Below are 13,883 nucleotides of genomic sequence, written 5' to 3'. Positions count from 1 at the left end.
GTGGTGGTGGGCGCCTGTAATCCCAGCTACTCAGGAGGCTGAGGCAGGAGAATGGCTTGAACATGGTAGGTGGAGGTTGCAGTGAGCCAAGATGGCGCCACTGCACTCCAGCCTGGGCAACAATAGCAAAACTCTATCTCAAAAAAAAAAAAAAAAAAAAAAGAGTGTGCGAGCAAACAAGCCAGCATGAGCAAGATCACAAGAATACGTCTCTGAAAATCTCCATAGAATTTGCTCATCTAAGAGATTAAATTTCAACTCCTCAGCTCAGTGTTAGAGCCTTTCCATCAATTGACATCTACACATTTGAACCTATGGTAATATCTTTTGGTTACTACATAGCACAATTTTTGTCTTTCAGTATGTACTAATGCATTTCAACTGTAGGTTGGCAATGTCTGGAGATTTTTTATCTTTATAGCTGGGGTGCCTGTGTGCGTGTGTGTTACTGGCATCTAGTTTATAGAGGCCAGGGGGTGCCATTAAACATCCTACAATGCACAGGTCAGCCCTTCACGACAAATAATTATCTGTCCCAAAATGTTTGTAGTGCCAAGGTTGAGGAACCCTGGTATATACCTTGTCTTTAGCTTTTCATTTATAAATATATTTAATAGTTAAATACATTGAGGGCCTGCTCTGTATGAGGTCCTGTCCTAAGCTGTTTACATACGTTATCACTCTAAATCTTCAGGACAGTCTTAGGAGGTAGGTACTGTTATTGTGTACATTTTACAGAGGAAACTAAGTCATAGAGAAATTCATCCAACAACTAATCAGTCAGTCTGAAATCCAGATTTGAATCCAGATGTTCTGATTCCGGAGTATGTGCCCTTAATCACTTCTGTTATACTTCCATCCTGCTGGAATTTCTTCTTTACTCTCTGCGTCCCTTTGCAAATATCTGTCCCTGAAAGTCCTCGTCTTTATGCTGACCTTCCCTCCTTAATCCTGATTCATGCTGATCTATCCCTTCTCTCTCGGTCTGTCTTTTTTCTCTTTTTTTATTGCTACATTCATTGGTCTTAGTTATAGTATGTAGGTATGTGTTCCCGCTCCTTAGTTTGACTTATACATTTAAACAATTGTTTGTATTTACTAAAATATGTAATCTAATGCAAACACCCAAGAAGTCTTCAGAAGGTAATTGTCTGTCCGTCACTAATAGTTAAGCAATTCAGGGATGAAGAGATAACAAGAAATTTCTTGTGTCTTCTATTGCAGTCTGTAGTTTGCCATGTTTTATGCTTTGCTTCTCTAGTAATTTTTGTGATTGATATGCTTAGCACTAGTTTCTTTGAAATGCTCACTAAATGTCTTATTGTGTGCTGTGAAATTGATCTTTTTCTGTTGTGCTGTATGTTTAGCTTCATCTAGAATCTGTAGTTTCCCTCTAACAGTTTTTCATTCTAAGTGCCAATAACTGCTTGAGGCGTTCTTTCATTCATTGATTCCTTCTTCAGTCATGTCTTCACTTGTATTTTTGCTCACCCCTTTTTTGGGCCTGTTGTGCATCAGCTCTGATCAGGGCCCTTGTGGGAACTAGAAAGACACTTAAGATACACATAATCCCCAAGCTTAGGTAACTAGGCATAGAATCAGATATTCTAACACTAGATGTACATGCTATAGGTCAGATGAATAGAATGGATAGATTATTGTGGCAGTTCAAATAGAGGGTATGGTTAGAGAAGGCATATTGCTATGGAGATACCATTTCAGTGGCATTTCATTAAGGCCATGAAAGATATGTAAGGTTTTTTTGAAAGGCAGAAGTAAGGAGGAAGAATATTCCAAGCAGAGGGATGAGTAACAGCATGGAAGATGAGAAATGAAAGCACTGAGAGTAATTCAGTTTGATTGAAAATGGATATTGTGGGTGCCAATGTTAGAAAAATTAAAGCTCTGATTTGCTGTTTAGTTTATTTCTTGAATAATGAATGGTTCACATGTCCCCTTTATCCATATCTTACAGTATTGCTAATAAAGACAGAATTCTAGTTTTTGTTAATTTCTGTGTTTGCATTTTTTTCCTCCTTGTAATATGACTCCTTGGAAAGGTGTAAAAATGGATTTTCTCAGAAGCCATATTTAAGGTAAAATATGTAACCACCAGTTTTACTGTACTTTATTCCAAACAAGTCTCTACAACTCCTCTATGACTCAAGTATGGTAGAGATCTCTTAGACCTGAATTCCTCTAGAATTGCCTTGTAAATGAGGGGAAACTAAACTATACATTTTAAGGACGGATGTAATTTGTAATAGAAAGAAAGGATTTTTTTTATCTTTGAGGCCCAAAAAAGGCAGTGGGAAAAAAATACAGTGACAGTTGAACATGAGGAACTTTCTGGCCTTCATGAGTCAGCACACGAGTATGGCTTGAGCTGAGGATTTCTGGAGAGTGGTGATGGTAAGGTTTGAAGGGTGAGGGCAAGGTCAGTTTATACAGAGCTATTTCTACAGGCAGAAGGCTAAGTGATGCTTTGTAAGTTAAGAAAATAGCGAGATGGCTATTGCAAAGGGTAAATACAACAGAAACAGTCAGCTCAATATTGGAAGTAGGGCAGAATCTCAATATTAATTCAAAATAGCATTGATTGGCAGAGTGCAGCAGCTCACGTGTAATCCCAGCACTTTGGGCAGCTGAGGCGGGAGGATTGCTTCCACCCAGCAGTTCAAGACCAGCCTGGGCGAGATAACAAGACCTCATGTCTACTGAAAACAAACAAAAAAATTAGCCAGACTCAGTGGCAGGCACTTGTAGTTCCACCTACTCAGGAGGCTGAGGCAGTAGGATCGCTTAAGACCAGGAGATCAAGGCTGCAATGAGTCGTGATTGTGCCACTGCACTCCAGCCTGGGCAACAGAACAAGACCCCACCTCAAAACAAAAACAAAATAACATTGGTTAATTTTGCCTTTTACACATTTAAAGTATCTGTTATATAATAAGGAATAAGAAGTGAAAAATCTTGTTGAAAGCCGAATGCTAGTTCTCATTAAGATACTTCTTTTTTGCCTACTTCTTTGAAAAGAGTTGCTATGTTGCAGCAACTAAAAATTTAAAACCCTTGAGCAATTGAATATAATTAAGTACAGGTGTTGACTCTGGGTTATAATTCATAACTTTTAAGTGACTTTAAGGATTCTTTAATGGTGCGGATGTCTAATTATCTACAATATGAGTATAATACCAGTAACTGTTAGGCAGAATTTTCTGGTGTTCTGTACATTTAGAAGAATTACACTGTATAATATTGTAATGTGTTGCTTCTTGTCAGTTAAGTGGTGTCAGTGATAACCAGAAGGCTTTTTTGATTGCTACTATACTAAATATAAGCTCCAATTTTAATGTTTTTCATGTCTTTCTATGTGCTTTTTTTCTCTTTATCTCATCTTACTATTCAATATTGTTTTTCACTGCTTTAAAGTATATTATTTTTAATTTAAGAGAACTCTTAAAATTAGAAGAAAATAACAATTTTTAAGGTTTCTCAGAACTGAATTGACCCACTTTATTATTCTCTCCTATGCTAAATATCTGTTTATCTCAAGGTTTGGAATTATTTTTACTTACAGCCTTGCTTGATTGCTCCCATGTAAGTTTACTTTGCATGAAAGTCCTGTAGGAATCATTTATAATTTCTTTAATTTTAGACTAGTCCCTCGAAGTCAGCTACATATGCCTTTTATTTTACTAAGCTTTTTGAAAACTTAATCAACTTTTGAATGTGTCAAAGGGATGGTAGTTTTATTCCTCTTGGTCTAGATTCAGTTTTAGAGCTGTTTCCTGTAATGAGAGAGGAGGAAGGAAGAGGAGAGGGGAGAGAAGCAAAGCAAAAGCACATTCTTCTGGCTTCTTGTTGTTCTGTTTTCTATTCCAGCATTAAACAATTAGACTGTAGCACAGACTGGATTATTTTATGGCCTTTGTTATATCTATTTTAATAGACTTTTCCCTGGAAAACAAATATTAGAGACTTAAGAGTTACTTTTGATTGATATCTTATTGTAAATCAGTACAACCCACCAATTCCAGTTATACTATTCCATTATGCTTTTGCATCAAGTAATTAACAGTTTACATTACTAGACCAATTATTTCCATTTTTATATATTTACAAAATATTTTGTTTCTCCAGAGATCTAAATATATATTCACTGATTAATATGACTCTTTTCATTTGTTTCAAACTCTGAAGGCTAGAAGTGTAAACCTACATCTTTTTGAGTGGAATCTTGTTAGCAGAATGTGCTATTAGTTATTTTGTGTATTCCAAAATTTGCCTTGTTTTAAGAAGGGCAAATTGATTTTTGAAGTGAATATAATAAATTGAGATGCTCTTCTCCCACTTTTTAACTTTTTTTTATTTTTATTTTTTGAGATGGAGTCTTACTCTGTCACCCAGGCTGGAGTGCAGTGGCCCAATCTCCACCCACTACAACCTCCATTTCCCCAGGTTCAAACAATTCTCCTGCCTCAGCCTCCTGAGTAGCTGGTACTACAGGCACCACCATGCCTGGCTAATTTTGTATTTTTAGTAAAGACAGGGTTTCACTATGTTGGCCAGGCTGGTCTCGAACTCCTGACCTTAGGTGATCTGCCCACCTAGGCCTCCCAAAGTGCTGGGATTACAGGCGTGAGCCACTGCACTGGGCCCTACTTTCTAACTTAAGGAAAGTGATTAAAACTACATATCTTACTTAATGCAAAGATACATATTACAAGCTTTAGGTTAAATTAGATTATGGTTTTGCTCAAATTGCTCAAATTGCTTTTGTTGCCAAGATGGTAAGGAGCTTTATCTAGATTAAGACTAGAGTTTTAAAGTGTTTCTGTAAACCAGGGCTTAAACTATATTTTCAAATCAGAGCTTTTGGAGTGTGCAATAACTAGTTTTATACCTCGTCCCCCGTCCCGTTCACATCCCCACTCCCACCCCAATGCAATAAAGAATTTTTGTCATGTCATTTATGGAAAATAGGAGTTTGTATTTTCCAGTGTTTATTAATAAAACTATAGATATTAAATGAATTGCCAATGCATGTTTAGCTCTCTCCCTTCTCTTGAAATATTAATGAGCTAGAGAACTATAAGGAAGTTGGGAACCAGAGTTCTGACATAAGGTAATACTTTGTTTTGAAGAATGGATTGGAAATTTGAAAACATAAAGTTTTTTTTTAGCAGTATATTCTTGTCTTGATTTCTAACATTGTATTTAATAATTGATCTTCTATTGGTTTAGGAATCTGGCCCCTAACCTCTGAATGATTGAGGTGGGACTCTGGATTAGAATATAAATACTCAAAACATTTACTGTTAACGCATAGGACAAACTGGAAAGCAATGTAAAATAATGTAGCATATAGTTTGTTTTGGTGCTGTGATTTGATATGACCATATATTTGTGTAATAATTTTATTTCTCTTTTTCCGAAGTTTGCATTTTAGAAAAGTGGTTATCTGGTTGACATCGTTTTCTTGAGTTAATTTGCACTGTTCATCCTGTTTTCATGTGTCCCATCAGAATTCTAATGCCGTTCTTCTGATCGTATTTGGAGAACAGCGATTCCCTTTTAGCTGGTTCTTTACTTCTGGTTAGTCTTTCTAAAATGCTGCTTTCTGTATTACTCATTCATGTAAGACTCATGATTGGCTCCCTAATGACTAGAAGATGAGCTCCAGACTTACCCTGATATTTGGACTTCCCTATCCTCCATGCCCACCTTTTATCATCTTCTACTCTTCAACACAATTTCTCAACTCTCCAGTAAGCTTTGTTCATTTCAAATTTTATTTTTTATCTGATGCTTTCTCCTGTTGCTTGTCATGCCTTTCTTCTTCTTCTTAACCTATTCTAATTTTTTCTATTTTTAAAGGCCTTGCTGCTACCTGTTATTAATTATGCTTAGATTTAAAGTCTTTGCTAGTGAATATTGCTCTCCCTTTTTAATAGGTTAAATTTGTTTCCTAACCAGATTGTCCAGTTACTGAGATCAAGATCCTTTTATTTTGACTTTTGTTTTTAATTCTCACAGACTTAGCACATTGTTGGGTATATAAGGAGGCTTTCTCCAATTGGAAAACTTATATTTAACAAGGCATATTGTAGTTTGCATATGTGTTGAGAGGGTGGCAGTTTATGCATTGGTTTATATACCAAGGAATTCTGTGTCTCTGTATTGTATAGTGGTAGAATATGGAAAAAGCATAAGTCAGATAGGTCTATTTTGATTACATACCCTCTTATTCCCAAGAAAACTCTAGACATGCTATGTGGAATATCAAGGTATCTTAATCTGTTTTCTCTTGCTGTAACTGAATACCTGAGACTGAGTAATTTATAAAGAAAAGAAACTTATTTCTTACAATCATGGAGCCTGGAAAGTACAAGGTCAGCGGGCTGCAGCTGGTGAGGTTCTTCTTGCTAGTGGGGACTTTCTGTAGAGTCCCAAGGCAGCACAGCACAGGCCATCATATGGTGGTGGAGCTCGTAAGAGATGGCCGAACTTTTTATAACAAACCCACTCTGGTGATAAGTAGCCCACCCCCTTGATAACCCAAAAATCCATGAAAGGCTTAATCCATTTTGGGGGCAGAGCCCTCATGACCCAGTCACTTCCCAGAGATCCCACTTCTCAACACTGCTGCATTGGAGACCAAGTTTCCAACACATGAACTTTCGCGGAACACATTGAAACTATAGCCCAGGTTTTCTATGACAGATGGTTTATAAGTATTGCTGTGAATGAAGCCTCTACTCTTCAATACATCATGTATTTCTATGTCTATCTAGGGATTCTTTACTCTAGAAACTGAATACAACCCAAGTTTGTGTAGTAATATAGGAAAGTGGTTCACTGAAGTCCTGAATTTCCAAAGTATATTTTTGTTTCTGAAGTCCTTCAGGTTAGATTCAGCATCCTAAACAGAGTGTAGATTTATCCTTTTTACTCACATCTTTATGGAGTAAGAACGGCCTTGAGTGAATGAGCAAACTGATTAATCTTCAGTCCATTTATAATCATTGAAAAGAGCCAACTCATCATTTCTGCCAAATCATACCAATAAATAAGTAGCATGCAGAATGTCCAGTACCACAGGAATAGTCAAATGTATCTCACCAAGTAAATATCTGTTTTGAATGGACCTCGGTAAGGGAGGTACAGAAATTAGAAAAGTCATAATTTTAGAGTAAGCATTGACATTTTGCGTTTATTCACTTAGTGAATAGATTTTGTATTAGCAATGGTTTATATAACTAACTAAAAATATTTTTTGGTTTATTTCATTTGATACTGCCTCAGAGTATATTGGAGCCACTCAGGGGAGTTCTGAGTTGGAGATTCTGTTAGTGAAAGTGTAATAGAGGGGTAAGAGAAGAGAGCTAAGAAAGACATCAACATTTATGGGGAAGTTATAACAAGAAAAGAAATGACCAGAGGAAATAAAAGAAAATCAGGAGAATGCAGTTAGAAAGAAGCAATGAAAGAGACTACTATTTCAGTGCTCTGAGGTTAGGTGCTACTGAGTGGTCATTCAAGATTCCTATAGAATGGCTGTTAGATTTAAAATCATTAAGGCAAATCACTGATGTCCTTTCTAAGATCAGTTTGTTAGCTTGGTGCTGGCATATGTCAGACTATAGTGGGTTGAGTCGTAAATAGGCGGAAAAAGTGGAGAGAGCACATGTAGACAGCTCCTTCAAGAAGCTTGGCTCTGAACTGGAGGAATGAAAGCAATAACTAGAGGGGAAATTAATGTCCAGGGTGAATGACATGATTGATTTAATGCAGAATCTTAAGCATGCTTAAATGTTGATGAGAAAGTGTTAGTGGAAATGGAGGAGATACAAATACAGGAGAGAGGTGTAATAGATTGAGGTCTGAGGAAATAGAAGCAACAATCTATGGTGCAAACTTCCTTGGGAGGGGCTAATATCCAGCACAGAGATGGGAGGGAGATTAACCAGAAATAGCAGAAGGGGTGATGTTGTCTATTTTACTGCTGGGAAGAAGGAAAAGTTAGTTAGGTAACAACAAAAAGGGGGTTGGCTCTCCAGAAATGACATGCATTTCCCTGTGAAGTGGGGAAGGTTAAGGTAGCAGGGGAGAACTAGAAAGCACTAGAAATGTGAGAGAAGTCAAGAAGGTTTGAAAAGAGTACTTTGTTGTGAAAGGAAACACTGTAGGATTGCTGGGTAAGAAATCTCTGTGATAGAATCCAGCTTAAGCCAATTATGGTTAATTTTTTTTCTATAACAAATAGTTTTTTAAATGAGAGTTTACCATAGTTAACATTTTAGTTACGCATTATGTGAGTATTTCTCCTTGTGCAAATTAAACTTGTTTATTGTGTTTTTTGTTTTGTTTTGTTTATTTGAGATGTAGTCTCACTCTTGTCGCTCCGGCTGGAGTGCAGTGGCACCATCTTGGCTCACTGCAACCTCCACCTCCCAGGTTCAAGCAGTGCTCCTGCCTCAGCACCCCCAAGTAGCTGGGACCACAGATGCATGCCACCAAGCCTGGCTAATTTTTTGTATTTTTAGTAGAGATGGGGTTTCACCACGTTGGCCAAGCTGGTCTAGAACTCCTGACCTCAGGTTATCTGCCCGCCTCGGCCTCCCAAAGTGCTGGGGTTACAGGCGTGAGCCACCACGCCCGGCCTATTTTGTTTTTTAAAAAGTGACTTTAAAAGGCCAGGCAGGCAGACCACTTGAGGCCAGGATTCAAGACCAGCCTGGCCAACATGGCAAAACCCCATCTACTGAAAGTACAGAAAAGCCACACATGGTGGCATGCACCTGAAATCCCAGCTATTCAGGAGGCTGAGGCACTAGAATTGCTTGAACCTGGGATGTGGAGGTTGCAGTGAGCTGAGATCCCACCACTACACTCCAGCCTGAGCGACAGAGCAAGACTCTGTCTCAAAAATAAACAAACAAACAAACAAACAAAAAGACTTGTTTTTGTATAAACAATGCATGTTTATTATAAAAAGTTTAAATGAGACAAAACTGATGAAGAAGTTTTTAAAAAATTACTCAGTAGCTCACTTCCCAGAAATTCTCATTAGCATTTGGTCAGTGTCATTAAGACAGAGAAATGACTTTATACAAATGTGATCATGTAGTGTATGTACTATTTCAAATCGACTACTAAATTTTATTTTGAGTTTGACAGAAAAAGAAATAATACAGAAGAAATTACTGAACCTCAGGTATGGTTTTTTTATGTTTTTATTTTTACAAAAGATAGGTTCTTAAATGATCCTTTAGGCCATAAGAGAGAATTCTGAAGCCTTATGTGGACTTGATTTTTTTTCTTTTTCTTTTTTTTGAGACGGAGTTTCACTCTTGTTGCCCAGGCTGGAGTGCAGTGGCACGATCTCGGCTCACCGCAACCTCTGCCTCCCAGTCCCAGGTTCAAGCAATTCTCCTGCCTCAGCCTCCTGAGTAGCTGGGGATTACAGGCATGCACCACCATGCCCGGCTAGTTTTATATTTTTAGTAGAGATGTGTTTTCTCCATGTCGGTCAGGCTGGTCTCGAACTCCTGACCTCAGGTGATCCGCCCACCTCGGCCTCCCAAAGTGCTGGGATTACAGGCGTGAGCCACCGCACCTGGCCTTTTTTGTTGTTGTTGTTCAGTCACCCAACTTGAAAATGTGTGACTTGATTTTAATGCTTGTATGAGTGTAGTTTTCTTCTGCTGCTCTTGATGGTATGTGTGGTGTCAGTTGGTTGACCATCCTGCAGTTGGTCAAGTATACTTTTTATTTTGGTGTTTATTTATGCCATTTTATTTGGAATGTGAGCCTTTGAAAGTGGCTACGATTTCTAAGTAGGCCACCTTCTTGACTGATAGGATCACTTTTGCAGACTGTGGGAAATCTTAGGGTTTCTTACTTTATATAATTAGTGCACTTATAGAAAGAGGAAATGTTCTCAAAATTCAGTGAATTTAGAAAAGCTAAAATTTAGCTCTTTTGGACTCTTGAGTTATAAGAAATTTTATCTGTCTTTATCTCTAAATAGTATCTGACGGTCGAATACACCTTCCTTCTTGAACCATTTTTTTCCCTCACTCTCATAAGAGCATACTCCTAGTTTTTCTCTGACTTTAGGTCAGTCCTTCTCAGTCTCTTGCCAAGTTCTTCTCCTCCCTCAGACATCTGAGTGTTGGAGTGCTCTCTCTAGGTGATGTCACTCAGATTTGTTACTTTAAACACATTTGATAACTGTCAATTTTATATCTTCATTCATGATCTTACATCCTACATCTAGCCTATCTCTAAAATATAGTCCTAGTACAAACGCTCCTCTTGTTCTCCACAGTCTGGAGTACCACTCATCTGGTTATCACTCATTGGCACCACTAAAGCCACCTCCTAACTTTGTCTGCGGTCATTCTTGCCTCCTCTCTTGGAATCTGTTCTTTTTAAAGTAGCTAAAGTGTCCTCTTTAAATCATAAGTCTTATCTTATCACCCTGCCTTCCCTTTGTTTAAAACTTTCCGGTCAATATCCAGACTTCCCATTACAGCTAGAATAAAATCCAAACTCTCATGGTTTACAAATTTATGTGAACTGCTTTACCTCTCCACCTGAAACTCTTATCTTCCATCCCCTGCCATGGTTCACCTATACTGACCATATTTCTTTCTGAAGCACTTCAAATTTATTGCTATTTTTAGGCTTTTATACTTAGAAGAACCCTTTTCCCTCAGATCCTCACATTACTGCCTCCCTCTGGCCGTTTGGCTCAGATGTCATCTCAAGAGAGGTCTTCCTGCCTATCCTAGCTGAAGTATTGCACAACTCCTCACTCTTCTCAGCACACACATACGTGCTCTATCATATTACCCTATTTTATGTAGACTGGCACCAAAAATAAATTTCACAAAAACTGTATCATATCCTACCATCATCAATATGATTATAGTTAGTATTTTCAGGCATTTCTCTTGATAGGAGTTATTTTACCAGAATATATGATTGTTACTTTATACATAATTACTCACATTTTTGGCTAAATTTATTTAAACAGGGAACTTTGTCACTAATGTAAGTGGAAAATTAGTATCACTTGTCAAAATTGAAGCTAATATAAATACAATGAAAACTGCAGTTTTTAATTTTTTTTACTGTTTAGAAGCTCTGAGACTAAGGCTTGCTCTGTTGAGAAAAAGATAAACATTAAAGACCAACAGCATTAAACTGAGACCTTCTTGACATAGACAAATTGAAAGAGAATTGTAATGAAAGTAACTTTCTCATCGAGCATTGCAGTGTAATATAGTGTAGTCTGTCCTCTGAATTTACCAGTGCACTAAAACTAAATGCTATTTTAGTTCATGTGAAGTTGAAATAACTTAGGCCATGGACTAGGGTAAAAGTGTGCTAGTGAACTAGTGAGAATTTCTGGGGGAAAAAAAACCCTAGAAACTCTGTTTATTTTAATTCTTTCCAAGGTGAATTGAATAGCACGAAACTATATTACTCAAAATTAATGTTTTGAGTATATTGCTGAGGAATTCTTCTAAATTAGTAATTCCTACATTATAAAAAAAATAGTATATTCCCCAATCACTGAAAGAATTTTGTGTGTTGGGCTCTCTGCTGAACACTTGACATATATTATCTGATTTAATCATATCCATTCTCTGAGAGGTAGAAGCATCCTCATTTTAAAGATGCGAAGATAAGATCTATAGAGGTTAGGTAATTTGTCTAAGATTCTATGATCAGCAAACCTTTCTGAGTTCACGGAATATATATATTCCGCATTAGTCTTAATATTTCCAGAGTGAAACAACAACAACAACAACAAAACAACAACAACAAAAAATATATATATATATTTATATATTTTTTTTAAAACAGGGTCTTACTCTGTCGCCCAGCGTGATCACAGCTCACTGCAGCCTCAACCTCCCGGGTTCAAGCAGTCTCCCACCTCAGATCCCCAAGTAGCTGAGACCACAGGCGTGCACCACCATGTGTGGCTAATTTTTTTATTTAGGGACAAGGTCTCACAATGTTGCCTAGGCTGATCTCAAACTCCTGAGCTCAGGCGATCCTCCTGCCTCAGCCTCCCAAAGTGTTAGGATTATAGGTGTGAGCCACCATGCTGGGCCTCAAAGACTATATTCTTAAGCATTAAATCTTGTGCTAAAGAAGGCAAGATGCAAAAAAAATGCTATGACATAAGTGTATGATGAAGTTGGTTGACCCAGAAGCATGTCTTTGGAAAAGAATCTCCAATTTTTTAGCTCTAAGAAATGAGAAGTTACCCAAATGGCCACCAAATTTTATGGAAGCTTTTAGTTTATGGGTGTTCTAGGCCCGTTCTAGGGTATTCCATTTGACAGAATAGCCTTAGTGTTCCCATTACTTAATTTTTATCTTAATATTTGACAATTTTTTTTCAGAAATAAATTTAAATTCTACTTATGGTATGTTACCACCTCACAATACAAATGAATATAACAATAATACTAACCTTGGGGCAGGGAGCAACAGTGCCACCAGCGTATGTAAGGTCTGTGGCTTGAGTTTTTTTCTTATGGTAGGGGGAATAGATTAGTGATGATACAGTCATAACTCCTTTCCTAGGCTAGTCCTTGGCAGAGTCTAGGTAAGGTACAATCTAGAAAATAATTTGTTTTTTTTTGGTAGGTTTTTGTTTTTGCTTCACAAGGTCTTGCTCGACAAGGTCTTGCTCTGTTGCCCAGGCTAGAGTGTAGTGGCATGATCATGGCTTATTACAGCCCACTCCTGACCTGAAGCAGTCCTCCTACCTTAGCCTCCCCAGTAGCCAAGAGTATAAGCGCATACCACCATGCCCGACTATATTTTTAAAAAATTTCTTGTAGAGACAGGATCTTGCCTTGTTGCCCAGGTCTTAGACTCCTGGGCTCAAGTGATCCTCCCACCTTGGCCACCCAAAGTGCTGGGATTACAGGTGTGAGCCACCACACCCAACCTAAAAGATAATTTGAAGGTTGCAAGATAGACACATGATTTCTTCCCCTTCCTCCTTTATTCTGTTTTTTTCTTTGGATTCTTTTAGATCATCAGAGGGCTTTGTTTTCTTTGCTTTCAGAAGAATTGCAGTTACTAAGTTTCTCTCTATTATCCACTTGGTTAAAATTGGGGATTGTAATTAAGAATTGCCATTTAAAACCTGCTAATGCATTTACTGTAGGGATGTTGTTGAGGACATCACTATGGTTAGCCATTGGACCCTACATAGAGACAACTATATAGGATATTTTTCATTCTGAGTGTCACAGAAAGCTTAGTCACTCCTGTAAGTTACAGTGTTATTTGTGTTGCTTGACTGCCAGGAAGCTTCCATTTTTATTTTCCTATTTTATCATGCTGTTTGCATAAGATGCCTCAAATCTTGACAAGAAGTAAATAATATTGTGCTTTCAGGGAGATTTCCTTCATATTTTCAAAGATTCAAAAAATTTACCTAAACCACTGTCTATTGTGTTTGTTAGTAAAACATAATGTAGCTCCTCATTTCTGCTAATTTTGCTCATATGAATTTGACATTAAATAGTATATTATTTGTATGCAAAAAACTTAAATATTACTTTACATACCTATACTTTAATTGTAATAGCATATTTATGTTTTATTATTATTACTGAATAATTCACATTTAGATACAACTTAATTATTTTTAATTCTGGGAAATTATATTTAAAAACAATTTATAACTTGTATCAAGAGTATCTTGGGTTTTGGTATTTAAGAATGAGCTGTGTTCACTGTTTCTCTTACCAAACTCAATCAAACTCTCATGATTTTTTTGATACCTCTGTCTAAAATGATTGATACTTTATGTTTGAAAACATCTCATTTTGGGACTA

The 13,883-nt window shown here is 37.3% G+C and overlaps 1 protein-coding gene across 2 annotated transcripts in view; it reads left to right on the top strand.

Annotated features, from left to right (window-relative positions):
- OLA1 (Obg like ATPase 1) overlaps positions 1-13,883 on the top strand; it is a 173,521-nt gene that overhangs the window by 91,741 nt on the left and 67,897 nt on the right. The window lies entirely within an intron of this gene.

This window comes from Gorilla gorilla, chromosome 11 (assembly GCF_029281585.2).
Source record: "Gorilla gorilla gorilla isolate KB3781 chromosome 11, NHGRI_mGorGor1-v2.1_pri, whole genome shotgun sequence".
In the NCBI taxonomy this organism is placed as follows: domain Eukaryota; kingdom Metazoa; phylum Chordata; class Mammalia; order Primates; family Hominidae; genus Gorilla; species Gorilla gorilla.
This window is presented reverse-complemented; position numbering and strand designations above follow the sequence as displayed.